At 43.3% G+C, this 26,436-nt stretch overlaps 1 protein-coding gene across 10 annotated transcripts in view; it reads left to right on the top strand.

The window, feature by feature from the left end:
• The window catches only part of PIK3CB (phosphatidylinositol-4,5-bisphosphate 3-kinase catalytic subunit beta), an 89,289-nt gene that overhangs the window by 6,593 nt on the left and 56,260 nt on the right, over positions 1-26,436 (top strand). For 4 of the 10 annotated variants that reach the window (XR_007778275.1, XM_018924527.3, XM_050978140.1 and 1 more), the window contains one exon: positions 12,546-12,714. The exons of 1 other annotated variant lie outside the window; for it this stretch is intronic. The gene's annotated coding sequence lies outside the window, so the exon portion shown is untranslated. Of the gene's footprint in view, positions 1-12,545; positions 12,715-13,815; positions 14,010-14,619; positions 14,640-26,436 lie in introns of those variants that run through there. 5 more of the 10 variants (XM_030227217.2, XM_050978141.1, XM_050978138.1 and 2 more) reach the window with 4 other exon arrangements.

The raw sequence follows: 26,436 nt of genomic DNA, 5'->3' as shown, positions 1-26,436 counted from the left end.
GCAGCAGAATCAGGGGCTGGCCCAACACATTTTCAACAGAGCCCATCAAACCCAGATGTGGCACTGTTACCTTGAGGCTACTGTGGATTTGAGACTAAGAAAGAAAGCAATTCTTAATAAACACGTGGGAAATACTATTCAAGAGATTTAATTTTTCTCCCCCTTCTGTTTTACGTCAAGGTGCAATTTTGGCCCCAAACCAGACTTTTGTGGGTTTTTTCCACTGTGTACTTCATCTCATGCAGTTTTAAGGAATTAGACTAAAATATTTCAGCTTAGCTAGAGAACATTTTTTTAAATTTGATGTAACAAAAATAATTTGATAATGATTTCAAAATTCTTGCTGACAAAAGCTGGAAAAATAATTTGACAAATGACAGGCCTCTGCTAAATACCTTTACAAAGGTCACACTCAGCCACTTTGGAGAAAAAATGTGAAAAGAAATTGAGTATTTATTTTCAAATTAAGATTGTTCTTTAATAAAGTAAAAATTCAGGTAGTTCTTTAATAAATTTCCCTTTAATATCATTAACTGGACATCAGATAGGGAAAAAAAAAGGCAAAAAGATGACTTGGAAACCTTGGAAAATTGTATTTAACTAGATAGACCATAAACAGATGGGATGAATTGGAAAAGCGCAAAATGTACAGAAGCTGACATATGCTGGGGGCAGACTGGCTTGGAAAGAGCGTTGCCTCAGCAGGATTTCTGTGTGGGTAAGGTTACAGGTGAGAGGGTGTGGGAGCAGCCACTGCAGACCCAGAGTGCCAAACACAGAGTGATTTTCTGGGCATTAAAAGGGCAGGTTGCTAATTAAGACACTCAGTGTCTGTCAGAAAAGCTGCATGAGGCAAGCACAGTCACTGGGAGCTGGCAGTAAACTTGCCATGCACCATCAGTTTCTCTGGGTCAGAATTGAAGGCACTTGAGACTGTAGTTCATGTTGGGACTCAGGTGTTTATTATTTCTTATCAGTAAAACAGTCTCACTGCTGGGAGTTCTGCACCTTTTCATTAGAAGGCACAAAATGCCCAACAATCTCTTGGCACAGGGGCTTTTAAGACTGAACTCTCCCATTAAGAGCTGACCCCTGGATTATTTCCCTTTTACCCCAATAACTGATCCCACAGAGCCCCCAGTGCAGACTTTTCTTCCCAATTACAAAATGCCACCCAAACCCATGGAGAAGGAGGAAGAAGAAAGTAAAGAAGAACAACCTGCCTCCACCTTAAAACCTCTGTCTTGCTTCATATTTATTTCTATAGTCTAAGACCCCAACTCTAAGTTTTCCACCCTGTGATATTACACACTTCTAACCAACTACACACTCCTAATCCCAGTGCTATCAATCAGTTTTGGAAACCTTCTTCACAACCTCAGCTCAGATGCAGTGTTCTCTTGTGGGCCCATGCCTTTCAGCACGGAAAATTTAAAATTCTCAGCATCCATGGTTCCAACAATGCATCATCCTCCATGCAATGATGCCATGCAGTGATGCAGTGACACCATGCAGTGATGCCATGCAGTGTCCACTGTAGCCCTGTCCTGCAGCAGCCCCTGGCGTGTTTGGGTGCCAGCACTGGTGAAGGCAAAGCCCGTCCCTGATGTGCGGAGCAGCTGTTTGCCATGGAGTGACTCTCCAGTGTCACCTGGAGCAGCACCATCAGCCCAAAATGCTGGGACAGGGCCTGTTTTGGGGTTAGGCCAGGGAGCAGCAGTGGTGCTCAGCTGGGCTTTCTGCAGGCAGTGCCTCAGGTGCGTGGGCAGGTGTGTTTGAGAGGTGAGTCAGCCAGCCCAGAAGGATTTATTTAAAAAGTCTTTGCCCCAGACAAGGTGTGCAGCATGGGACACGGGCTCGTTCTCTGAAGCTAGCTGTAGAAGCACTGCCAGGTACATCAGAGCAGGGTGTGGGAAACCCAGTGTTCAGAGTGCCACATGCTGCAAGGGACAGCCCCTGCAGGAGCTGTCACCGGCTGCAGGGAGGAACACAAAGCTGCTTTTGTTGAGTTCCCTGCATTATCCTTCTAATTCCGCGTTTAGACAGTGCAACAGTCCCACTTCTATCAGATACTAATTAGGGTCTGTTCACATTTTTTCATCTTTTGAAGGAGGTTATCACCTGATCTTTAGCAACTTGAAATAATCAGTTTTTTAATAGAGTTCGTATGGCCAAGCCACTGTGGAACTGCATGACTGTTCCCCCAGCTGTTATTGTGGGGGAAGGAGAGAAAACAGCAAAACAAAACCATGCTGTTTTTCAAGGCATATTTTATGGATAATTTAGCTGAGCATCATCAGTTCTTAGGTTTGAAAATTATTAAGCCACAAAGTGTAATGGCATGTTCTTTGATAGAAAACCTGACATGCTGTAACAGGACCTTGTTTTTCATATCTGAGTGTATTTCTTCTTAACATATATCTGTGATAATTGCAGTTTAAGATGTGACTAAGATTAAAAGAGGCGAAGTATGCATCTCTCTAATACTTTATTCAGACTTTTTCTCTGAGGAATATTTAGCAAAAAAATTCAAGATTTAAAGGTTAAATAAACATCTTTAAATTAAATTATCAAAGGTCATCTTTAAATTAATTATAAACGTGTTATACTAACGTTTAACAATAGTGTTTTAAGAGGTTATTTTGGATCTATTATATGAAGGAATTAGCATAGTATTGTTTGGAAATTTACAGGTGCAATTTCAGGAATTGAGACTTCTTTCACTGGGATGTAGAGATTTCTTTTTCTGAATTGTGACTGCTACAGATATTTGCTTAGTTGTTAATGGTGCTTGAGAACAAAGGTGCTTGAGAGCTGATACCTGATGCTTTTTTTGCTGTTTTGAAACACCTGTGTAGTCCCCACCACTGTAACTGAAAATTGTACTTGACAAAAAGGAATTCTAAATGTAGTTTAATGGCACAGTAAGAATGTCCTTGAAGTTCCAGTTTCAATGATTGAGTGTTGGTGTCCATTGTGTGGGGGCACCAGGAAGGCTAGGAAGGTTTTGTGTGGGATGCTCTCCTGTGATGGGCTCAGATGAGAGCTCAGCTTTAGCAGCTCTCTGCAGGGCGAGGTCTGGGTGGATCCCTGAGCTGGCACAGGTTTGCCAAAGTGCTCTGCTCCAAGCTCTGTGGGTGAGCACACAGCAATAAGGATGCAGACCTGTGTGCAGTCAGCTACGTAAACATTTCCATGTGCCAAATGTGTACAGCTGCCATCACCATCCAGTGCTGGCCCTCCTGCTGGGTGGGTGTGCTCCCAGCTCCTGGTGGCATAGGGGATATCTGCAGAGGGGGCTGGGACACTGCTGCTGCCAGACACTGCTTCATGGTGTGTGACACAAGCTTATGGTGTGTGACAGGCTGAGGGCTGGTATTTCTGGCTGTACGGAGAGCCAGACTGCTGTCAAGTTGCAGGAGGGTGAATTATACACATCTGTATGTGTGTGCAATGTGCACACCCAGGAGCCCCTCAGGAAAGCCCTCCTGGCTCTGTGTGTCCTGCTCTATCCCATGTGCTGCTGCTCTGGAGAGGGATCCAGGCAGGAGCTGGGCAGCACAATTCTGCTTTGGGTGGGTGGAGGGGAAAAAGGACAGTGCAAAAGCATTTCCTTTGCTGTCATCACATTCCTCTCTGTGAAGCAATATACAGAATAAATAGACTCCACGACCTGATGTAGTTATGAACCAGGTTTCTTAAGTAAAAGGTTAAAATTCAACACATAATTCAACAGGCTAAAATTTAAATGCTTAATGCATATTGCTAACTCACGTGAACTCCAAAAATCTCTATTTCATCTGCACCAGGAATTTATACCTGAGCTTCAGTGCCCTCAGTGCCCTGGATGAAAAATAAACAGTTTTTCAGATGAACTTTTCAGGCCTTGAGAAGTCTAGACTGGTCTTTCTGAGTGTCCACTTAGCCCTAACATTTTTAGAAGTCTGGAAATCAGTTATTTTATTAGTCTTTTGTAGAAAAAAGGTTATTTCACAGCATAAAGAAGAATTAAGGCTGGAGTGAGTTACCCTTTCCTAGGAAAGCAGCCGTGGCTGGCCCAAGCTTTCTCCAAAGGTGTTTGTGGAGGGTTTGGTCTTTCCAAAAGTTCTTCTGTGATGGAACTAAAAGCAGCAGGGAGTAGCATTTCGAAACCTTTTTCAAATCACTCAGTAAGGAGTGCCAACTGTCTGCCACTGGCATTCCTGTGATAGCTGTAATGCAGTCATTCCCCATCTCCTGAGCAATCTTCGGAGCAGGACAGGCTCCTTCTGGCATGGGCTTTGCTTTCTGCCTGTCCTGATTAGCCCAGACAAAAAAATCAGCCTGCATCAGTTCCTGAGAAGTGCCCAGCAGTTGTGTAGCTGTGACCTGATTTTGCCATGGTGGGTGTAATTTCAGTTCCCATGCTCTCTGTGGTTCTTGTGCTGAGGGTGCAGTTGCCCGAGCTGGGAGGCCTTGCTGCTGGGAGCTGAGATATTGCCATTGCTCCTCTCCCAGATGTGGGAGAGCAGGCACAAAAGGCTGTGCTGTAAGCAGGGACAGAGAAGGCTTGGAAAAGGTTGTTCACTGGCATTTCTGCTTTCCATGTATTGCCCAAACAGGAGCATATTTCTTACCAATTGCAGTGACTTGGATCTAAGTAGTGTTTAGTGCTGCTGGTGTCACATCCTCAGCTGGGCTGCAAGTTCAATTGCCAGGAAAACAATTATGGAAAGGAAACAATCCAACTCAATGCACACTCAGTGCAGTTAATAGACATCAAATGAAATAATTTATACTTGGAAAAAGTTATAGAAAATGCATGAGGGTACCTTCTTACTTAACAGCTCTGCTCAAACTTATTGCCCAGACATTTTTCAGAGTGGAATTTGGTGTTGTTCCCTGAGAGTTCCTTGGATACTTGACCCTAGGTCAGTCTCTCCTACAGAAAACCCTCATGAAAGTACAAATGCCAGTGGAAAATCCCAGAAATTTCCTTGGGCAGTTCTTCCTTGGGACTAATGATTCTCAGTCTCATGGAGGTGATTCAAGAGCCATCTTCATCCCAGTGATGTGATTAACCACGTCCCCTTTTGGTCAGTTGGCTCAGAACTGCCTTTGCCTCTGATGAGGAGTGTCCCAGACAGTAAAGCAGAAGGAATTATTGGCATATGCGAGCAGTGGACATGCCTAAAGTGACACTAAATTCCAAGGAGATTTCCTCTACCAGGTTGAAAAGAGCTGCGGCTCCCCTTGAGAAAAGATGTGAAAACACATATTCTCAAAATTGGGGTGGGGAACTGTGTTGGGCAATGATGGGAAGATAAGGCTCCTATAAAACATCCTTGGTGGGAGAGAAAAGCCCCAGCTTGCTTCCATTGGAATTTGTCATCTGTTCCTGGAGGATTACCCAGAAGTGCAGTTCTCCTGAGACACCAGCCTTCCCCAGAGCCTGGGCTGTGGGGCCAATAGAGGCTTTCAGGGAAGGCCATCTCTGAGAGAGCTGAGTTTGCAAGAGGTTTAAAGTCTGCTCTGGACATGGGGCAAGGGGAAGATTACCAGCCAATGTTTGTGGGAAGTGCCTCATTAATAATGAGCTTTAGGTGCAGAAGAACTGAGGAAGATGTTTTTCCATTATCACTGGGGGAAGCAATACCAGTTAAGGCAAGGCTTGCAGGAGAAACACTTACTGGAAGTGTTTACATGTTACTTAATACCTTGACATGCATTATTCAACTTGTGTAAAATCAGCTGGGGTGGAGCAGGGAGGAATGGCTTTGGCAGGAGAATTTGTTTGCTCCCCATGGAATATTTTCCTGGTCGTAGCTACCTTCTTTGGCAATGAGATACATTCCAGGAACAGAAAAAGTGTTCTTGAGCCACATTTTTATGAGCTGCTGGAATGTGCCGTCTTGTGAAGGTGACCTAACCTTGTCCAGATGGCCGCTCCTTCTCTGAGCACTGCTACCCTGTCAGTCTTTCTCCAGAGCAGAACAGAATTGCAGCAAAAGCTCCCTGTGAGCCCTCTGCATTCAGGGGAGGGGGCACTGAAATGGATGCACTTCTCCTCCTGGAAACAAGCCCCACGTTCCCTTGCAGGGGGAGGCAGCAAGGGCACTCTCCTGAGCAAGCCACTTGGGCTGAGCTCTCCTGGTGGGCCTAAAGGACTTTCTGAGCTGCAGCCAAGTGAGCTGTGCCCTTCTGCTGGGGGAAGAGTTCTGCTCATACGAGCAGGGCTGCAGTCACACAGTGAAGGAGAGAAGGAGAAATAGACTGGGGAGCGTGAAGTTCAGCAGGCATCTCTGCTTCCCTCATCCACACAGACAGCAATTTCATGATTCACCTGCTGGATGATTTTGTTTTGCTGACAAAGCTGTGATAAACAAAGACTCGGCATCATTTGCATAGTTGTTTAATCTGAAGGCGTGTGAGTCATATAAATGAAACTTTTGACTTGTGATAGATTGCCAGGCAGAGGGGCTGAAACACACAGTTTTTGACTTGGTTAATCAGTACCTGGAAACTCCATAAAAAGTTACTTAGCACAAAGCCTGGAGTTTCCAAAATAGTAAGGCAGGCTTAATTTCTAGTTTTGAAATAAATAATAATATACTTGTACTCTTACACTGCAATGATTTTAATTTTTTTTTGTGATGGCATCTTGCCAGACTTTGTAATTTTAACTTTTATAGACTAAAAATTAGGATGATGCATCTGTAGCTTGAAGAAACTGCCTAAAATATAATTCCTGAGTCTTCCTGATTTAGGATGACTGGATGGCCTAGCAACAAAAGGCTAGAAAAATGTACTTCAAAAAATGTACTGGCATTTTAGGAGTATTCCAGGAATCTCTCCCGCACTGGATGTGCAGTGCCTGTTAACATATCTGCTCTGAAATGTGTTTCTTTCCAAGGATGGGACTCATGGCTCTGGATTATCAGAAGTTTAGTAGAACTGTGAGATGAAATAATTTCTGTCTGCTGTAGCAGGGAACTGAACATTCTTGCTTCTCAGCAATTTCAGTGTGTGCTTGTGACTCTGCTTGCACTGATTTAACGTAGGACAGTTTTATAGAAAAATAAACATTGAAATTAGTTGTACATGAATTAGTATTAGACTTGAAACATTGTTAATAAGACATCTAAATGCCTTTCAAAAGCCTATCTGCTGTATATATGTATTTTTGTTAGTCCTTTTAAAAACAGAAACTCATCAGTAGTATTAAAATTGCAACACAGTCACCAGAGGGAAGAAGTTAGAATCTGAGATTTTAGATAGAGATTCAAAATAATAGTCCATTTGTAGGTAGAACAGGTGTTTTTGAGGAATGATGATGCATGTAGTATTTGCCATTTTTCTAATGCTTACGGAATTTTTAAATTTCACAACAACTTTTTTAGCTTGCCCTGCTATGTGGGTATAGTGGTGACAAGCAATGAAATTATTGCTTTGATCACGTTTTCCATGGGCTGGTGAAATGTTAATGCAATACCTGTGTTTTATGGCAGCAGCAATATATCATTTGCTTTTATCTCTTTCTTTGGTTTGCACATCACGTGTAACTCATGCAAGGTGGGTTGGAGCAAGTCTTTCCTGGTTTGCAAATTCTGAGGTGATGCCCACTGTGCCCTTCAGGTCAGTAGATGTGTTTGGCCCAAAGAATAACTACATCAGTGTCCTTGGAGGGACAAAGACTCAGTTTTCTCTCTTGTGGCAGTTCTGACAAAACAAAGTCTTGCTAACTGTGACTTACGCCATTGTGGCTGGACAATGATGTCCTTGAAGAAACTTGACAAAACATGAGTTGAAAGTCTCCTCAAGGTGAAATGCTGAAATTGTACAGTGTTTCATATCCACAGTCATTAAAACGTGTGACAGCCTCAATAGTGTTCCTGATCATTGCTGGTTTTCACAGTTGTCACATCTGCTCTGTTATCAGAATTGCCTTAACAAGAAGGCCAGCTAGAAAATAAATATGCAAAGAGGCTGAGAGAGAGATGGATTTCCTGTAATGAATCTCTTTCTAGTCTTTGCCTCTGGCTGAGAATAGTAATATGCCATTAACCCAAGAGATGTAAAACATGCTGTGCTGTGGTTGGAAGGGTGTCAGAAACTCCTCCTGTAAGGATGAGAAGATATTTTATTGCTATTCCAATTGTTGGTTAGCCTAATCATAGTAAGCATTTCAGAAAAAGGGAACTCCTTGTGAAGGCTGATGTTTGATTTTGGTAATTAGCAGATTGGAGAGAGGAGCTGCTAACACAGATGTGTTGAGGCAGGAGGAGCAGCTGTTACACTTGAAGTGCTGTCTCACACATTAAAACCTGCTGGACATCGAAGCCTACTTTTAGTAAAAGAATAAATAAGCTGGCTGTGCCCTACTTTTTGTCAAAATGTGTCATGGGATCTTTGATTAGAAAAGTCGGTAGAAATAACACAAGGGAACTCGGTGCCTCGTCTAAAAACTGACATTTCTAACAATCCAGTTATGTTAATAAAATGTTAATATTGGCTATGAGTTCATGCCCACAAAGTAGGCAGAGGAAATGATAGCTGGTGGGAGACTTGGCTGTGTGGGCTGTGAGGTTACATGTGGACAGAAGTCCTGCTCTAGTAGGCATTGGCCTTTTGGATGAAAGAATTTGTTTGGTATTGATGGAACTATTTTTACAAAGTCTGTGTTAGGAAACTGGAAAAATGAAGGACTATGTAGAGTTCTTTGTGTATAAAGGGAGAATGTAGCAGGAAAGTCAGCTGGCCACTTCAGGATGCTGTTGATTGTTGTAAAGGCCTTACTCTTCCTAATTCTGAGTAGTTTTTTAATCTTCACTTGCTGGTACAGATGGAGGTCCACATAACTCATGAAGAAGCTGTCTTGTAAAGTGTGACCATACTCAGAGACCAGAACAGATGCAGAAAAAGTTACATTGGCCATGGTATGGAATTAGTGACAATAAGTATTTTCAGTCAGTTTGTCTACAGATTAGTGCTATTAAAAATTTGCTGCTTTATTACAATGGAATTTGCATAAAGTGATCAAAATGCCACCATTTAAAAGTGGCTGCCTAGGAGCTCCTGCCCATGGGGTTTTCTGTGCTTTGGAAGCAGTAGGACCAAGTGCCTTCTGGCTGTGGGGTTCAGCTCCCAGCCCTTCCTGGCACAGCTGCAGCCTCAGGGCAGAGGGACTCTGCAGTTCCCCAGCCAGGACCCAGGTGTGGGGAGCTCTGTGGGATCACCAGCATAGCCAGTGCTCCAGGAGAGCCTTGCTGGGTCAGACTTCCCTCCAGCTCAGACCTGCTGCTGCTCACCAGCTCCCACAGCTTGTCTGAGCGGGGAAAAGCAGAGGGAGCTGAGCCCAGCAGTTCACAGCAGGGCTGTGTCTGCCCTGGTGGGTGCATCAGCTGACTGCTGGTGATTCTGGTGTGGCACAGCAGCCTGGGACCTCAGGGAGGTTGAGGAACAGGCCCTGTATTTAAAGTGGCTGTGTGTCATTTAAGCTAGGCTTAAAATTTTAAAAGGAGAGGCCTCAGACATGGAATTCAGCAGGAACAGAACATCGAAGTGCCAGGATGGTGCCAGGGCTGCTGCATCTGGCAGAGGGGTTTGCCTCTCTGGTTCCTGTATGCTCTAGGTTCTCAGAGAACTCTTCTACTGAATTTTACTCGTGTTCAATAACTTGGTTTAGCAAAGCACTGTTAAAAGCTGCCTGTTCTGGCTGCAGGCTTGTGCTCCATTAGCTAAAGCCAGCATCCCTTTTGTCTGACACGTGGTTTGCAGTCCGGTACTGCTCGGGCTGGCTGCTGCTCTGCTGCTGCTCCTGCTGCTGCTGCTGCTGCTGCTGCTCCTGCTCCTTCTGCTGCTCCTGCTCCTTCTGCTGCTCCTGCTCCTTCTGCTGCTCTGCTGCTGCCACTGCCCTGCTGCTGCTGCCCCTGCTGCTGCTCCTTCTGCTGCTGCTGCTGCTGCTCCTTCTGCAGCTGCTCCTCCCCCGCTGCTGCTGCCCCTGCTGCTGCTGCTCTGCTGCTGCTGCTGTTGTTGCTGCTGCCCCCTTGCACCGGGACAGCTGAGACACCAAGGGCAGCTTTCACAGACACCCAGGCTGGAGCTGCATGGGCACAGGGACCGCAGCACTTCCTGAGCACCTCTTGGGGAGCATCCTGCTCACAGCCCTGAGGTGGTGTGGTGTGTCCTGCTCACAGCCCTGAGGTGCTGTGTCCTCCTCACAGCCCTGAGGTGCTGTGTCCTGCTCACAGCGTCGAGGTGGCATGTCACACCATGTCCCTCACCGTGCCATTAGCACTTCTCCATTCACCCCCAGAGGTCCTGGTGACAATAGCCAGCTTGGGTTTCACAGGCTGGGCTGTCTAACAGCTGCAGAGATGGAGGAGATCCAGGAGGCCAACTTTCAGCTGAGCTGGTACAGGACCATGCTACCCATACACCTTATCCTCTCTGTCATATTGTTTATGTGTGTTGCAGCACTTTAACCTAGGGCGTGGAGTCATGTATTGGGAATCTCTTAGTGTTTTCCCTACAGGAGATTAAATATAGGCTTTGACAGTTAAACCTGATTCTTGGGATTAATTGTACTAAACACATGGTTTGAAATAGTCACAGCCAGTATTATTCACTTGTTTATTAACACTTCTTAAATTTCAGTGGCTAATGACTGTACCTTCCAAATGGTACCAACCTGCTACTTTAGGGAAAAGGGGACATATTTTTTCTAGTCTAGATGAAGAAGGGCCTTCAAAGGGGAGATTAAAGTTTTGTTAACAGACAAGCTATTTTTTGGAAGTTACAAAGCAAACTGGCTTTTCTGTAGTGACTGCTGAAGAGAGTGACATGTTATTTGTCATACACAAGATGTTCTAAAGCCTTTTATTTGGACAGCAGTAGGCAGCAAGCTGGCCAAGGGGTGACCATGCAGTGCCGTGGCCATTATTCTCTCTACTATTGCTCACAGTTTTGAATATCACTTTTTTTTTTTTTTAAGAAAAGAATTACTGATGAGAGATTCTTGTGTCATTCTGTATTCACCAGAAAACATTCCTGTGCTTTATCTGCCCAAGGCTCATTTGGTTTGTAGATGTTGCCATTGTATCATGGTGTCTGACGGTAGCAAGTTGATATAAGTGTTTAAATTTTCTAATGAATTCTTTCTAAGCATCTCCTGCCCAGTATTTTGCTGTGTTCTGGATCATTGTCCTTTAGATTTTTTTTTAAATTTTTTTCCCCAGAATGGCTTTTTCTGCTTCAGGCCAAATATCCTTAACATGGCATTTCCACTTGCCTTTTTTATGTCTGGGTCTGCTGCCACAGTTCTGTGATGTTTGCAAATACAGAGACAACTTAGTTCCTTTCTTCTGATCACTGCAGTGACACAGGATTCAAAGAATGTAAACCCAAAAAACTGAAAATGACACATTTTCAGGCAACCAAGAATGTGCCCTAGGTGTACAGCTGTTTCACATGCAAAGACATGACTCAGATCCAGCCTTTTCAGACAAAGCCCTTTCATTATACTGAGAACACATGTAACAATAGCCTGGGGGGCAGAACAATAGAACATTTGTTGTTTTGTGAAGGGGGGTGGGAAGGCAATCTAAAGATAAGGAAATTGAAAATTAAAATGGTATTTGAAGTCTGGATTTTTTTTTTTTTTTTTTTGCATGCCACATAGGATATAAAAAGGTTTCTTTAAGATGTTTCAAGGCAAGTTCCTTATCCGTGTCGCACACACTGTCTGTAACAACTCCGTGTGTGACAACAGCATGAATATCATGCAAGCTGATCAACCATAATCTGAAATATCTTAATAACTACTGGCTGAGATCTCTTTATTCCCCCTGCTAAATACTGATATTGTATTTGGAGTCAAAAACCAGAAAATGGAAAGGAAATTTGAAATTGGGGATTACAACCCTGGAGAAAAACTCCATGTGGTCAGGTGTCACTGAAGTCTATTCACAGAAATCGTCTATACAAGACAGTTTTTAAAGTGCCTGGGGCTTTATGTGTGATAGACATTTCAAGGCATCATTAGTCAATTGAAAAAGATGGCAGTAAACAGTAGAGTAAAGAGATTTTTAAGGCTCTGGATTGTAGCCCTCTGCTCACATCAGGGCTTATGCTTTGCAAAGACTGCACTGGATCCTGCAGAACAACCACCTAATGTCACAAGATCCAGAGTAAATACCTCTTTTTAAAGAAACATTATCAAGCCTTTCCAGTCACAAACCCATTTGTCATCAGTGAGGCCAACTACTGAGCCAAAGTTTTAGTGTCTAAGCCAAGACTATCTGGAATATTTAATGTCAAAACCACAAGTATCAGAATGATTTGGAAAACTGCAGATCTGGGACTTTTTACACTACTGGATTTCATTAATACCTTTTTTCTTCCGAAATATATTTCAATTGCAATGTAAACTTTAATCAGAAGAAACAAGTGGCTCAACATGCTGAACTAAACTTTGTTATGTAGAACACAATCCATTGTATGAGTGGCACATTGCCTGATAAACCAGTTTCATTTGAACTCTACTTTTTTTTTTTTTTTTTTTCCAGGAAGAAGGGAAGTGGAGGGAAGTTACTACACTGTGATGTGAAGTAGCAGCAGCATGATGCTCAGGAGCAATGCCTGTGGTACAGAGCAGATTAAGGAACTGGTTAAAAGCAGGAAGGGGAGCTGTTAATTGACACAGAACAGACAGGCTGTGAAGGCAACTGACACACGGTAGGCAAGATTTCTCATTAACTTCTGTCCTTCCACTGAGATTTGCCTAGAGGTAGCATTGCATGATCATCATTCATGCAAAAATCCCATTTGCTGAAGTAACAGGGGAGATCAGTGTCCTTCCCAGAGATTTCCAGTTAATAGATGTTGTGGTTGGTTGGATGCTTTATAAAAAACAACAAAACATTTCCTAGATATGTTCTAATCCAAATTTAATGGATTTTTAGTGCCTTGAGAATTGGCAAGTGAAGTTGAGGAAGTAAATCCATCCATCCATTTTCAAAACTGGAATAACTGGAAAAATGAACAGACTAAAATAGACAAGCTTAATGATACAGCATGATTATTAGCATAGGGATGTTAAAATATGCATAACATGATCATTCTCTTTGTGGACAAGGATGTGCTACGCCTCGCCCTGTGTTCATTGAAGGCGGCAGGAATGTTGCTGCTGATTTCAGTGGGTGGGGACGGGCCCGCTGCATGCAAAAGTTGTTTCACTACCGGTTACATTCTACCTTGCCTTCTTTTGATTGCTTCTTTCAAGCCTTAGAAAACCCCCTTTTCTAGGTACTAGTTCCCATGCAATTATTCCTGACCGCTCAGCACCTAGACTCTTGAAAAGAGAACGTATCGGGGAATTCATTGCCAAGGCTGCTATAATGAGCTCTTCCTTGCTGATTTCCAGAAGGCGCTTCGGAAAGGTGCTCTAGGATGAGCCTTTCCAGCGTGCCCAGGGCGGCTGCCCCTGCTCGCAGTCCGACCTGGGGGTGCGGTAGCGGCTTCCGGGGCACTGCGAGTGCCAGCCGCGTAGGGAGCGCCGGGCCGGGTCAAGCGGGGCTGCGCGTCGGTCCGCGGGCCGGCGGAGCGCTCCTGGAGCGCCAGGGGCGGCTCGCCAGGGGCTCCGCGGCCCGGCCCGCGGCGGGGCGGGGGAACGGCGACCCCCAGCCCGGCCGCCGCCGGCCTGCAGCGCCGGCCGGAGGCGCGGCCAGCTCTGGCCCTCCGGGGAAGGGGAGCGGCCGCAGGGGCGGGACGCGCCGCGCCATTGGCCGCCAGCCGCGGTTCCATAGCGAAAGCCCGGCCCGGGTTGGCGGCGGCGGCCCGAGGGCGAAGCCATCACCTTGGTAACCCCGGCGGAGCGCAGCGCCGGGGTCCGTGGCGGCCGAGGGAGCGCTCCCCGCTGGCTCCAGCGCCGCCGCGCTGGCTGGGGCGGCGCTGACACGGCGGCGGCCGCTGCCCGAGAAGGTGGATGTGCGGGGCGTGCGGGGTGTGCGGGGCTGGCCGTGCCCGGGCGGGTAGGTGTGCGGGGTGTGCGGGACTGGCCGTGTCCGGGCAGGTGGGTGTGCGGGGCTGGCCGTGCCCGGGTGGGTGGGTGTGCGGGGTGTGCGGGGCTGGCCGTGCCTGGGCTGCGCTCCGAGCTCGACGGGACGGGGCGAACCGGCGGCATCGCTCGGTATTGGTGTGGCTGCGGCGGGGCTCCCCTCGGCTGCCAGCCCGCTGCTGGCCGTGCCTCCCGCCCCGGGAGCCGAGCTGCGCAGGAAGAGGGTTCCGCTCCTCTCCGCTTGCGACACCGCTGTTGCTCAACTGCGCGGGCGGCTCCGCGCCCTCCCCGCGCGGGGGGAAGGTTCCGGCGGGACGCGGCCGTTTGCCGGCGGAAAGGGGCCCGGGGCGGCCGGCTGGGCTGGGCTCGGCTCGGCTCGGCTCGGCTCGGCTCGGGGCAGCGGGCCGGCGCCTTTGTGCCCGACCGCGCCGGGAACGGCCCCGCAACAAGTGCCCGGCGCTGCCGGGGCCCGCGGCGGCCCCGCTCCAGCCCGGGTCAGCCTTCCCGCGCCCGGGGCTCGGCGGCGCTCGGGAGAGCCTGCTCGGTCCCGGGGCGCCTGCTCCCCCCGAGAGTTCGCCGGACAATCTCTGTGCTCTGCCTGGAGGTTTTTTCTATTTTTTTTTTTCTAAGCTGAGAACTTTCGGTGATTGCTCGGTGAATTTTAAGTGGCGTTTCTATTACTCGATACTCCCGGTTGTTTTCAGCTGGGTTTCTGAGCGTTGTTTTCCTTGGGAACCGCAGGAATTTGTGTGGCAAAGCAGTATTTGGGAAATGTGTTTGCAGTCAGCTGTTCGCGCTGTGCAGGGCGGCGCACAGAGCGGTGGCTTTGGCACTGCTGTCATCGTGCGCTCTCCTAACAGACAGCCACACTGCCACCGACGAGGAGCGGCTTCTCTGGAAGGGGGGAATAAATCTTCATTAGTCCCAAAGAGTTCCTGAAAGAAAAACGGAAACCTCTCATGCCAGACTCGCTGGTTTTGTCTGGCTGCAACACATGTGTGCTTAGACTCCTGCTGGACACTTTCCAAGCTCCGGAAAACTGAGTTTTTCTCGGGGTGTACAGAGTTTTTTGTTTGTTTTGGTGTGTATTTTTTTCTCCCGAACTTAATGCTCTTACAGTCTTTTCTTGTCACTGCATACACTGAAGTTTTGTTCATTTGGAATTGACAAGTGTAGCCATAACTGTAAATATTAGGTACTAACTAAGTCCTTGCTGCCATTGTTCTGTTGCTATTGATCTTCATTCAGACTCACGAAGCTCTTGAAGCTGGAAACCACAGCAACATATAATTTATGTTCTCAGGATCATAGTCCAGGGTTGAAGTGAGATGAATGTATGAAGGATGTCAGAGAAATTTGACTGGCCTGTGTTTTGCAGTATTAGCTAGAGACTCTCACAGCTGTGTGCCTTCAAAGATTAATTAAAAGGTGGAATAAAATTTTAGTGCATGCTTGCTTTTAGGAAAATTGCATATAAAGGAATATTGAACATCCATATGCTTGGCAGAGGGCTGTGAATTCTGAGGAATGCTTTGAGGTGGCTGGGAATCAATCACCAGGTCACCTGGAAACTTTGGTCTGGAAGCTTCCCTTCAGACTGATGGTGGTTTCCAGGCTTTGGGAATTTCATAGCAGCAAGCAGTGCTTCTTAGGAGAGTTGGGGTTCAGGAGAGGATTACTGAACAAAAATTCTTTGGTAACTGGTTTACTGGCCTTTTAAAAAAGAATATCAGAATATTGGTCACATCAGGAATGTTTTGATGTGTATTGCCCTGGAAACATGCTTTAATGGGGTTTTTAACATGGATTAAATATTTTGGGGGTGTTTGATTATTTGGCTTTTGTGTGTTTTTTTCTTTATATAAAAGAGATCTCCTCTATACGAGGTCTTAAAATAGTTTAGTTGTTTGTCTATTTAAGTATCTATTTTTCTTGAGTAAAAATTACTTCCGTTCAGCCAGGTTTCACTTCCTTGGAATATCTGATGTCATGAATTCACTGGTTCTCCAATTGTCTATGGACTTTTGGCAGAACTCCAAATTCTAGTGTAGGAAAGCCTTCTTAAAAAAAAAAAATCATTATTTGACTCTTGTGATGTAGTGAAGAGAGAACATGTCCAGTTACACTACTCCTTTCCCTTTAAAGTTTGTATATGTCTGTTATATGCTCTATTTTGCAAATAATTTGAACCCAAAATCCAGTAAAACACCAAGCTGTTAGGACGCTGTATATAGGAGGAGGGTGCAGAGGAAGGAATGTTGTTATTTAGAAGTTGGGTGGAAATGCAGGCTGATGCTTTGGCTGTTTAATTAGAAAGCTGCTGTTGTGTTTCAGTGACCAGGGCACACAGTTTAAGTGCTTTTTCACAGATCTAAAGATACACATGGAAGTGCTGCCCTTGGTTCTCTTAAGGGTTGCCATCAGTTAACTTACCTGAAAATAAATGCAGGGCTTGTTGGACTGCAGGATGTGATGCTGTATTTATCCAAAGACTGCTTTGGGTTTGCTGGACTTTCTAAATTGCCACTCTTGGGAGCATTTCCCAATGGCAGTTTCGGTGGAAGCAGTCCAGGACAGAAAAATCTGAAATAAGCATAATTCACACAGTTGCATAGAAAAGCTTGCTTGTTTGTTTTGATGGGTTTTTTTTTGTTTGTTTGTTTTGGTTGGGGTTTTTTTGTCTGTTATTTTTTTAGTGAATGTGTGTTTTCCTCAAACCAATACTCTTGTGTTGACACACACAGTTACACATTACATCTCAAATTGTTTGCCTCAAAGTTTGAGGACTTTGAATCGTGGAGGCCAGAAATTCATGCTAATTCATTCAAATACTAATGCCTGAGTGCATGAAACACTTTGTTTTGTGGCAGTGCTGTTAGTCCTCTAGTCACTCAAGTGTGAAAGTTTCCATGTGTTTTGTTTTGATAATTAAATCAGATCTGGGGGCAAAGATCATCTTGTGTTAGAAATTTAATATTTTTTTTATTATTATTTTAGTAAGCAAGTAAGCAAGCAGTTTTGCTTTGGGTTGGTAAAGTATGTATTTACAATCCAGAATGAACAGCAGTTAACCTTTGAAATAATCACAATTCAGGGAACCTTCAAGGTGAAGGGTACCTGGATGTGGGTAATGCCTGAAGTATCAGGTATTTTGTTGGCAACATCGACCAATCTGTGTTAGTCTATCAAATTTACATGGGTAAATCTTTTTATCCCAGCCGCTGGTGGAAGGAAATTCAGGAATGTGGTTTCATTTACATACATTAGGAGCTGCAGAGGAGGCCCTCATGTGAAAATGCCTGTGGATATGCAGGTACCAACATAATTGAATTTACATACTGGCTTCAGAAGATTAAAGAAACAAAGAGTGACACTGAGGCGTCAAAACCAGCTTCCTTTGAGAAGTGGGACTGGGCAGTTCTGCTTCCCCACTGATCATTTGTGTGTGGCCATTGTTACTGGTTTGATTTTGGCTCTTTTCTGCAGCCGGAGGTTCATCCCAGCCTGCTCCAGGCACAGTCTTTAAGGAGCTGGCTGCACACAGCTGAGGATCCGGGCTGTCCTCACCTACCTTGGCTAATTCCCTGCTTTGGCTTTTGGCCAAGCCCTCTTCAGTTCATTGGAAAGGGAAAAGGGCAGTTGCCATTTCTTACCTTAGGTGTCCCGACCTGCAATTGCAAATGAGCTGAGCTCAGGAGTAACTTTGTGTCTTTGGAGCTATACATCTCGGTGTGCAGAAGTGTGCCTAGTATTTACTTCTTAAAGAGCATAAGAATTAGGAGTACTAACCCTCCTTTAGACACAAAATATCTAAATTTGGTACTCACAGCTTACTGTTGTTCTTTTTCAAGCTTGTTAAAGATGTGCATTTTTCATAAGTAGTATTGCATGCAATTGCAATAGGCATTGCAATTTTTGCTATGAGATTGAATTGTAAAGGGTGCTTTTCTGTTTCTAGATATCTTGCTTTAGTTTGCAAAAGTAGTTACTCTGATTTTTTAGAACAGCTTTGTGAATTCATCAAATATCTTAAAGGAACTCCATCAGAGGTATTGATGTCTAGTTTTATGCTTGTGTAGCTCAGCTTTATATGCTGCTGTAAAGCTGAACAGTTTTACCTCCCATATTAGGTTGATAAATAATCTTTTAGTACTTCACTACTGGCTGTACAAATAGAATTTTTGTTCCTGTTTTCCAAAAACTGTGATGATTTGGAGTAAAGGCTGTATTAGGGATTTAATTTTTGTGCTGGTATGTGATGTTATGTTTTGTCTTTGCATGAATTTACTTGTAAGGAGAGGAACAGTGACAGCACTGTTACTCCTAATTTCTTTTTATGAGACACAAGTAATCAGTGCCTTCTCATTGCAGTCTCTTTGAGTTCACTTTTAGGGGCTGCTGAAGGTTTAGGTTGATTTTAAATTTCTTTACACAGTGCTCTTCTGGGGCTTTTCCCCACCATATTTATTGCATGCAAAGCAGAAAGCAGAGGCATTAATTTGGAACTAATGGACAGTTTTAAGTGATGTGTGCTCCATTAGAGCTTGCACTGCTTGCTCTCCCTTTAGGTCATTCCTGTTCTCTCCTTGCCCCCAGGCACCATATATCCACTGGATTTCAAAAAATAAACCTCAGTGAGAGAATTCAGAGGTGAATTGGAGGATGTAAGTTTGGAGTTGGACTCAGCTGGCAGAATGTGGGCAGGAGCTCGTGTGGCTGGCAGAGGTAGATAAAGAGTTCTGTGGAAGTCATGTGGGGCTCTGTGGGGAAAGTTATCTGTTCATAAGAATTTTCATAAAAATACTGCTGTGCCTTTAGTTTTATGGTGCAGTGTTGCTATGAGTGTTTGCTACCTCTTGGTGTTTCCGGAAGTCCTTTGTGTGCAGGAAGGTATCAGGGCAATGAAATAATTAAAAAATAAGCATAAGAATAGCCAGTTGTGTATGGAAGCTGCCATGTGGACTTTGCAATCACTGGTGGTCTGTACCATTACCCTGATACTGTGAGAGGCTCAGAGGCCTGCTGTCAAGTGGTTTTGTGACAGATTTAATGTGGAAGACCTGTGCTAGTGTGTAGCTACAGAGTATCAGAAGCAGTTTAAAAATCAGGGTAGGTAGGTGGTTTGGAGAGCATTGTACAAAATCTCTAGAAAATAGAATAGCTGGCAGTATTTTTTAGTGCTTGAGGTTCTTATGGGAGCTAACTCTCGAGCAATTCCTTTTTTTTATCTTTGGTAAATACAGTTCTTGAGAGATGCATTTTGATGTTGCATCATTTTATTTTCTAAGAAGCAAAGGTAACATTTTGAAATGTGCTGTTATTTTCACTTAACAATTGGATGTTTATGAGTACAGCATGTTCACAGCAGAAGACTATGAAGCCTACATGATTTAAAAAACTGATTACATTTGTGTCACTACAAGTAACATGCTGCTTTTGAGTCGTGCAGAAGGATGGTTTTCAGTCAGTGGTGTCATTGCTGTTTAGTCCTCCAGAAGACTGCAGGTTGGTCTGTAGTTTGCATGTACAAACCATTGATACAGACACAGCTACAGGGGAGAACCGGGTCACCAAAGGCCAGTGTTGCCAGCAGAAACTCAAAAAGCTAAGTACAAAGTTGACCTGGTAGAAAGAAGCACATAAAATGTTATTTGAAAAGTGCACTGGGCACTGAATGCCCTTCCTGCTTGGCTTCATGTCTCAAATTCCTTTTCTGGTTTTGAAGAGTACTTTGGTCCTTTTGCCTGTACTTTTTTCCACTTCATCTACCTTTCAGTATTCCCAGCATTTTTACTTTTTTGTTTCTTTGTACAGTATGGCAAAAAGTTTACTTCTTCTGGGTTTGTCCTTCTGCCCAGATCCTCCATTTTTTTCCCTCCCAACCCCCAAAGAATTTAAGTGAGTTAACCATACGTGACAATGTTATTTACTCTCTGCTGGTGTTGGGATGTTTTTGCATTTGGGGTTTTTTGTGGTTTGGTTTTGTTGTTTTTTTTTTTTTTCCAGTTCCCTTTTTGACTTAAATAGGTATTGCTGAGGAAGGCAAGGCCTTTGGTATTTTCACACCATCACACACATTGTGTATTGGAGTTTGAAAATCACATGGGGGTCTTGGGGTATTTGTATTTCGGACCTTTAGTGCAGAGCATTTTACTTTGTTTCTGATGGAAAGCATTTCTGAATTTACTTTTTGGTTGTCTGTATGCCCTGCTAAGGATGCATCTCAAGACATAAGAAGTATAAGGAGGATTGTCCAAGTCCTAACCAGGGTTCCTCTAAAGAAGGAAGGGTGAGTACAGACAGCAGTGACAGGGACAGTGCAGGTGTGTGTGCTGTCCACAGGGGCACGGGCAGTGGCAGCCTCAGGATGGGAGCAGACACAGCAGAGTGTTGGTCCTGCTACTAATTAATGGAGATGAACAAGACTGAATCCCTAGAAACAAGTCCAAACCTAGTAGGAAATAAAATTTGAAATGTAGAACCCTAAAATGATTTGGGTGGAAAGGTTAAAGATTGCACTCCACTGCCATGGGCAGGGACACCTTGCACTATGCCAGGATGCCCCAAGCCCCTTCCAGCCTGGCCTGGGACACTTCCAGGGATGGGGCAGCCACAACTTGCTTTACAGTTTTACACCAGTGTAGCTTTACAGCAACCTGAAAGGAGCTTACAGCCAGGGGAAGGTCAGCCTTTCCCAAGCACCAAGTGACAGCATGAGAGGAAACTGCCTCAGCTGCACCAGGGGAGGTTTAGGTTGGATATTAGGAAGCATATCTTCAGCAAAAGCATTAACTAGCATTGAAATTGCCAGGGAAGTGGTGCACTCACCTTCCCTGGATGTGTATAAAAGATGTGGAGATGTGGCACGCAGGGTATGGTTTAGTGCTGGGCTTGGCAGCCCTGGGTTCATGGCTAAACTTGCTGTGAAGGGTCTCTTCCAAGCTAAATGATTCTATGATTTTATTCTGTGCTATGGCAGGTTTAAGTGAAATTGAGGAATTGTGGATTGAGCCACAACAGCAGGAGGTGAGGAACACTCGTGTACTGCTGAATTTATTTACTTGTGGTAATGACTGAGGTGTGTCAGTGTCTGCAGAAGAGCTGTCTTATTTCTCTTTTCATGGGAGGAATCTGATGAATGCTGACCAGGAACTGAGTAGCAGTTTCTGAACCCTCAGAGTGAGGAAAAACACCGTTAGTCTGGCAGATTGTCAGCAGCAAATGGTGCATTAATTTTTGGCACAAAATTTGCTAGCAAAAAAAGAGACTTTCCTTTCTGTTGTTAAAAATAAAAGTGAGGGGGGACTGATTATCTGTGCTCAATAGCTAATATTGTTCTGGCTTTTAATATTCATGTAAGACAGATACAATGCATTTGACAAAAGTCCTTTTATATTTTATTAAAAATAAAAACCCACTTTATAATATACTGATAATCTGCATCTGATTATATATCTAACTTTAAAGAATTTTATTATGTTATAAGCTTTTACAAGATGTGTGCAAACAATTGCAAAATTTCCCATGTGTTTAGAGATAGAGATATCACTCTCCAGATGTGCAGAATCTGAGAAGTCTGAGAGTCTTCATGCTAGGCCAGTTTTACTTCCCCAACACTTCAGAGGGTCTTTTTAACATCTACTAGTGCTAGTAATGTAGGGAGATAATATTTTTTTAATAGAAATGTTTATTTACACTTGAATTAGGTGACCTCTAGCTATGTTGAAAATTTTAGTAAGCTCAGAATAATGACCTAACTCTATTTTTATCTGAGTAATAGTAACAGCAGTGACATTGTGTTTACTGAATTGTTGCTTTAACTATTAGGATGTGGTTATTAATTGTTGTGGTGTTGTTGTGAGGGTCCCCAGGACGAGGTGAGAGATGAGAATCTACTCTTAAGTTCTTAGAAGGTTGATTTATTATTATATTATATTATATTATATATATTATATTATATTATATTATATTATAGTATAGTATAGTATAGTATAGTATAGTATATTATAGTATATTATAGTATATTATAGTATATTATAGTATATTATAATTATATTATAATTATATTATATTATATTATATTATATTATATTATAATTATATACTAAAACTATACTAAAGAAAGAGAAAGGAGACATCAGAAGGTTAGAAAAGAATGATAATAAAAAACTTGTGACAGACCAGAGTCCCAACAGAGCTGGACTGGGATTGGTCATTAATTAAAAACAATTCACATGGAACTAATTAAAGATTTGGTAACCTTTTGGTAAGCAACTTCTAAACCCCATTCCAAGCAATCAGATAATTATTGTTTACATTTAATTTCTGAGGTTTCTCAGCTTCTCAGGGGAAAAATCCTGGCAAAGGGATTTTTCAGAAAATATGACAGTGACATTAGGATACCATTTTTTACACCCAGTGTCATTCTGCACAATTAGAGTCCAGCTAACAGAAATGGATAACAATTGTTTATTTGCATTCTGCAGTCTGTTTTGATAACTGGGACCTTCTGTTTCCTCTGGGTGCTGTAAATAAATCTGGTGCATGAAGAGTTGCAGTGAGAGGGAAGAGCAGCAAAGTTCTGCATGAAAAGGAAAAGCTGTCTGTTTAGTAGAGTTCTTCAATAAAAGCAGGTTTGGCAAGAATGTGGAGATGTAGCTTAACAAGTTGGAAAGAATGTTAAGACCACAATAAAGTCTTTTGGTCACAATTTCTTGTATGAGTAGTCAGTGGAAATCTGCAGCAGCAGAATGCTGTCCTAATTTCTGGCACTGCAAATATGCTGGGTTACAACTCACCTTCTAGTAAACCTGCTGGGCACCACAAAATGACAGAAGTCTTTATCTGTTTCTACATTTTGAATAAAGAACTTCTCTCTGTGCATTATTTCTCTGGTTTAACTGAAAAGCTTCAGCATTAATTTACTTGGATGGGAAATATTGTGAGTAAAGCACTGGCTGGGGATTTGTAATAATTAGGTTCTGTTTCCAAGTGTGTCACAGGCTCTGTGAGTTCAGAGGCATTGTCTTATCCTGGTGTGTTTTTATCTGTGCCTCGAGGGTGGGGCAGTTTTCTTTCTTTGGTGTCTTTGCATGGTAAACTTGAATTAATTTAATTGTCCTTGAACAAATACGGTGGATGTGATGCTGAGGGACAGGGCTAAAGGACGGGCCTGGCAGTGCTGGGACAAGTTGGACTCCATCACCTTGGAGGCCTTTTCCAACCCTTATGATTCTAAGTTTCTCTGCTGCTTTTAGGATACATGCAAACACTTAATTGAAAAATACTCTGTAGCAGCTCTGGTAATTGAAATCGATGACAAAGAAGTTTTATGTGCTTTATAATAGGATGGGGAAAAGGTAAATGTATTTTTAAGTGCCCCCATTAAAAAAAGATCCATTTAAGTGATCACATACAGTTGTTCCAGCTGATGCACAGGCTTGCTTTGGTGACTGTCAGTGAAAAGGGTTTTGTCAAAAGAAAATCTCCTTTACTGTGTTTAAAAAAATAAAGGAGAAATTATTCTTAAAAAGTAGGTAGAGGCAGATTGTAGTGCAGCAGCTGAAGTATTTTTAAAGCATCATATCATAAGATTAAAAGTGAGAGCCTTTAGTGTATTCTTGTCATGGGAATAGAAAGTTGAATGATTAACCCCTTTCTATTTATAGCTGTTTTCTGAGTTATTTCAGTTCCAGTTAACTTCTAGGTAAATTTCATGAGAAGGCAGAGCAATTCTTGCCTTAGTCTATCTCTGCAGTTCATCATTTTAGTGTCCTCAAATTACTTTCTTTTTAATGTGAATTTCACAAACCACGGTTGAGTTTTCAGATTTCTTTGTAGTTTGATAGCTTGTCAGCTTTTATTATGTGCAACTCCAGGATTTATAGAGGCCTTCAGCATTTGGTGGCTCCTTTTGTCTTCCCATCACTACTTGCCAGTTTTTTAAATCCTGGTATATCACTGCTTAGGGGTGAATTCCTGGGGTTATTGCCTCAGGAGAATGAGAGGTGCAGGCTCTGTGTGCTGTGAAAGAACCAGACAATATATACCAATTTCTGTGAAAGTTTTCCACTGTCTTGATGCTCTAAGTTGCTTCTTCATTACTGATTTAACTGGGACCTATTGGCCAGGAAAGTAGCACACTACTCTTCAGGTGGTTTTTAGCTCTGTTTGTGCAGTGATAAAGGGTTTCTACCTATGTAATAACAATTTTCTTGAAAAAGAGGCAGTGGCTAGATCCGTTATACAAGAAGGGTTCTTCAAAATGGCAGTATTCCTGAAACCTTAGGCTCAAGCACCTACATTTTGGTGATTCACAGACCCAGTTAAGCTGAAGAAAGATTTGTTGGGGTGTGGTGGCAAATGAAATGGTTTGTTAAACTTTCTGTCGTTCTGTGATGTACTTTTTTCTTGCAATGTACAGGTGAGGAGTAAAATAGGATTTTAGAGGTGCTTTGTTTTCTTTCTCGCTTCTCTTGGGAGAAAATTTGAAAGTTTAGGGAAATATTTTTTGAGCTTTTCTGATGTTAAGTATGGTGCTGAGAAATTTCTATTTCGGTCAAGCCATCATTGTTTGTGTGAAAACAGAAAAGCCTTTGCCTTCAGTTGCAAGAGTCTCTTTTTTGGTGTCTGATTTTGTCATATTTTAATAATTGCTTTCCTAAATACAGATGCTGCTGCTGTGGCAGCTCGTTTGTGTGCCCAGGTTTACATCCCCTGTGTCCTCCTGCTCCTGCAGTTTGGAGGTGAAGCAGCAGGCTGGGGTGCAGAATGCAGTGAAGGTGTCACATGAAAGTCTCCAGGGATCAGCTCTGGGAGAAGAAGGAGCTGATGTTCATTTATCAGGGAGAGGCTGGGTTTGAGATGCCTGTTGGCAGACTGGGGTGTAAATTCTGCTGTCATGGCTGAGTGACAGCAGGAGGAAAAATACAGGTACCATAATGTATCTGTTGCCCCTGCTCCATCCTCCCACAGCCTGCATGTCACAGTGCCAGAGGAGGTGCCATTTCTGGGGCAGGTCACAGCCCCAGCCCTGCTCAGCCTCTGCTCCTGCTCAGAACCTGGAAGGGAATTTCTCTCTGGAGGGCTCCTGGCACCACAAAATGCTTCTGCTTCCCTCAGAAATGAGCCTGTGGAGCAGGTAGCTGGCAAATGGACTCAAATCTTTGTTAATGAGGGAAGCCATAAAATGCCAGTAGTCTGAATTCCTGAGCTGAGCACTGCAGCTGAGGAAAATAGAAGGGTTTGGGTTGGTTGGTTTGTTCTCACATCAAGTATTCTGTAATGTTAGGTGCTATGTCCAAAGGCAGTATAAAAAATGTGAATACTATTCAAATCTGATTTTTGGATCCAAATTCAGATTTAAACTGTTGGTTTTGGACAGGAGGATTGTCTTTTGTATTTGTTTTTCTCTTGTGGTGTGTTTTTGGTTTTGGTGGGTTTAGGATTTTGTTTGTTTGTTTATTTTTTTGTTTTTGTTTTTGAAACCAAGCAATCCATTGCTTCTACCCTGGGATTAGTTCAGATTTGGAGTTCTAAATTACATAGTATTATAAATTGTCATGCTGAAGTTATGCTTCATATTTTAAATATTTTTTCTATGAGGCCTCACTACCTGATAGAGGAGGGAGTGGGGAGCAAGAGCAGATTTAAAAGCACGCTTTTATTATCTAAAAGAGCTAATGGATTGCTTTTGAGTGTTGGATATAGCTGGAGGTAAACTGCATTTATTAGATGCTGGTATTTTTCCTTCTTCAGCACAGGAACTATTCCTAGCGATTACTTCTAGTTTCAGGTGACATTTACAGTATGCATGTTGCTAGTGATGGAATGCTGTTATTATTTATTATGTGGTAATATTTGGAATCAAAGAGCAAGTTGGACTGCAGCAGCATGTCTGTAAAATACACTTGGTTCCTTGCAATCCACACTTAGGAGTTTGTTTTAATCATAAAGAACAAAGCCTTTCAAGCGGTACCTGGAACAGGGTTGGCAGCACCTTCACAACATGGCTCAGAATAATTAATAACTGACAAATTGTTCAGTCTTGCTTTTGAATTCTGTGTTCTCATTTCTAAAAATTCAAATATGAGCACAACAAAAAGCAGAATTTGGGAACTAAATAGAAGTAAATTAGTGTAGTTTCACCATATTAGGCATTTCACAGAATGTAACTGGGAAGTGAAACGTGGGGACGTGCAAATAGTGAAGAAAATAGGCTACACAGATCAGAAGAAACACAAATCACAAGTAGTGCTACTAATTACATTTCAGATAACTCGGTAATTGTGGTGGGATCTTCACAGAAACAGGATGAGAACTCACTGCTGTACTTCTCTGTTTAAAGTGCAGGTAAATATTTATTCATGTAGTAATTTTTGGGTGGAACCAGTTGGTGATTT

This window comes from Serinus canaria, chromosome 9 (genome assembly GCF_022539315.1).
Source record: "Serinus canaria isolate serCan28SL12 chromosome 9, serCan2020, whole genome shotgun sequence".
NCBI lineage: Eukaryota > Metazoa > Chordata > Aves > Passeriformes > Fringillidae > Serinus > Serinus canaria.
Note: the sequence above shows the minus strand (reverse complement) of the source record. Positions and strands in the feature narration are given on the sequence as shown.